This window comes from Tupaia chinensis, unplaced genomic scaffold (assembly GCF_000334495.1).
Source record: "Tupaia chinensis unplaced genomic scaffold, TupChi_1.0 Scaffold000046_3, whole genome shotgun sequence".
NCBI lineage: Eukaryota > Metazoa > Chordata > Mammalia > Scandentia > Tupaiidae > Tupaia > Tupaia belangeri.
Genome location: NW_006159504.1, coordinates 3,021,725 through 3,025,040, shown reverse-complemented (window position 1 = coordinate 3,025,040; position 3,316 = coordinate 3,021,725).

The window sequence follows — 3,316 nt, the reverse complement described above, 5'->3', positions numbered from 1 at the left end:
CCTGTGAGCCTGCAAGCAGAAACCTAAAGAGCTGGTAGATGTGTTTTTTTCATGGGAGTTGAAGAAACTTTATCTCAAATATATGGAATTAGTGCTATCTATAGCAATTATATAGCAATTGTATGGAAAACCCAAAAGCTTGCTTTTGCCTGTGTATATCAGGTTTAAGCAAACTTCCATATCAGACAAGGTTTGCTATTTCTTTTACAGTGTCCTTCTTGTTCACAAATATCGCAATCTCATTCTTTTATTTACCTTCCTATCCATGTGTTCAGATTCTTATTCGACTTCTTCACACACCGTGCTCCCCTGTGCTCCCCTTCCTCCAAATTTTCCCACCTGGATCCCACATCCACCAGCTTCTCTCATAGTTGCCCATCTCACTTGCCGGGGCTCGCTTAGCTCTGCACAGGGCATCTCTTACTAATTCCTTCATTATCACGAGCTGAGACAACTACTCATCTGTATACCTGGAATTTAATTTTATAGTGTCACGCTTCTGCTTTCCTTTTTTCTTCTTATTCTAAGAGTTTGGGAGATCTTTTATTTTATTTTTATTTATTTTTTTTTTTGGAGAAATTTTTGCTATAGGGCACGTGCGCTCACCAGAAAGACACAGAGAGACAGAGAGACAGGAATCGAGAAATTAGCCCCCCCGGGGGGGATGGCTACTCTGCAATCCCTTCTCCTCCATTCTCCTCTCGGGATCTCAGGCATGCACGCACAGGCACCCAGCACGAGTTTAAGCCGCCAGGTCCGAGATGCGAACTGTGATCAACTACATGGGAGTTCAGCGACATAGCCATTATGCCAACTGCTGTAAAGTAAAGAACAAAAAGATTAACGTGGAATTAATTTACTTGCTAAATTCATTTACTTTTTCTCCCTGCTTGTCTTCAGCATGGAGAATTCAATTTTGTCAGCATTACCATCTGGGCTTCTGCCATCCACAATCAGGGGATGGAGAAAAGGGGAAAAGAAAAATGACCAGCTACTTCCTGAAAGTTGAGAGATTGAGAAAACTAAGACCTCACATAGAAGAGATGCATTTGATCCTTAATTAGCGTATTAAGCCTGTAAAAGAGTTACCCTGAAGTCATTTGACCTTTAATGAGGCAGCTAGGACACTGGAATTGGTACCATTGCTATAAATAAAGAATAGAAAACATTTTGTCTCTCCTCATTAGCAGGCAGGTGAATTTACTGTATTTTGTCATAAAGCTAAGAACTTGTCTACTTTTCTCCCAGAATCTTTCCTTCACTATATTTGCTTGAACATTTGTAGATATTTTCTCTAGACTTTATATCAGAAACTATTGGATTATTGGAAAAGTCATGATGTATTTTTCTATGCAAAAATCAGCCTGATTTTTCTGATAACCCAATAACTAAATTTTCCATCTCTTAATGAAAATTTAGAGGAAAATGAACTTATTTCTTAGCACTCTGTCCTTTGATTTACAGAGTAATATTGAAAAGATTCTTCACATGATGAATCTCTCTCTCTTTTTTGTTTTTTTTTTTAAGAGAAGGATTTTTGCCATAGGGCATGCGTGCTGACTGGAGAGACAGACAGAAAGTGAGAAATCACCCTTCAGGGAGGATGGCCACGATACAACTTCATCTCCATTCTCCTCTTGGGATTTTGGGCATGCACGCACACATGCCTGGTGTGAATTTTAAGCTGCCAGGTCTGGGATTTGAACCACGGTAGATTGCGTGGGAGTCCAACAACATAATCATTACACCATCTGCTGGTCCCACAAGGGAAGTCTCTCTCTCTCTACACATTCATTTGGAAAGAGTCTTTCTTCATCTTGAGAACCGAATTCATTTTTTTTTTTCTTGTTATAGGGTGCATGCGCTCACTAGAGAGACATACAGAAAGTGAGAAATCACCCCCCCCGGGGGGATGGCCACACCACAATCCCTTCTCCTCCATTCTCCTCTCAGAATCTTGGGCACGCACGCACACGCGCCCGGCGCAAGTTTAAGCCGCTGGGTCCAGGACTTGAACTGCGGTCGACTACGTGGGAGTCCAGCGACATAGCCATTCTGCTAACTGCTGGTCCCCTGAGAACCGAATTCTTAACTCCGAGTCAAGAGAACAGAGTAAGGGGCTCCTCTCTGACCCCTCCCCCCAATTCTATCGGTACCCTCCAGTCATTAGGTTGAGATAAGAGAGGATAGACATAAGATGTGGATTTCAGTTTTACTTTTTCATTCATCCCTTCATTACACGTTGATGGTGTATCGTGTGTAAGATACTGAGCTTTCTCTGTAAAACTCAGATTGGATTAAACCACATCTCTATGTCTGATGTATGCTTACTTCTCATGTACTGGGCATAGTCTTAGGTAATTGGCGGTTACAAAATATTTTGTGTTATCGAGGCACTGCGTTTCCTAGCATTTTAGTTACTCTGGCCCTTCTGCTGCTTATGTACCTCTGCAATTACATCAGAGAAGTCCAGGGTTCAGCCCTGCAGCTTGGCCTCTGATCAACCTGCTGGGCCTGGGAAACCTTGACTCTCCAGGTGTCTGGGAGCAGAAGAGTCAGAAGGAGGCAGTGGTCAGAGCAGCATCAGCTGATCAAAAGAGTAAGAGGCAGCTGGAATGAGCTCAGATCTTGGGCCCATGGAGGATGCTTATGCTAGGAGCCCTGTATCTTGCCTGATTTTCTTTTTCTTGAGTAACTTCCTTGGGCAGGGCTCCATGATTCCTGTCTTAGAAATTTTTCAGGACTCTTTTGGCTTCCTGATTCGGGCTCTGGAGCTTATTGATCAGTCCTGTCTAATTATTGCCTATATTTAGAAGTTAAATATCTCGAGACTTTCTTTATGCAGGTAGGACCATGTGGAAGAAAAAAAAAAAAAACCAACCAAACGAGAAAGCTAACTTACAGTCTTGGCTCTGTTATTATATGGTAACACTCAACAAATCACATTACCACGAACCTATTCCTGGAATTAATCTTTATAAATTACTTTGCTGTTGTCTAATAGGTAATGAACATTTACAATATGCTAAATTCTGTATGGGACATCTTCATGAAGAATCTCCCTTTCTGGATGTAAGAACTACCTGCCACAGGGTGAGCACTTGGATTCAGGACACATCAACCCCAATACCCATGACATATATTGTCTACTATAATCATAGAACACTCTGAAGCCACCAATAAAATATTTTTAGTTTTATTATAAAGATGAGGATCTAAAGACACAGAAAAGGAAAATGACTTGCTCAAGGTCATATGGATATCTGATGGGAGAACAGGAACAGAGCCCATTGTCCGTGTTCCAGCCCAATATCCT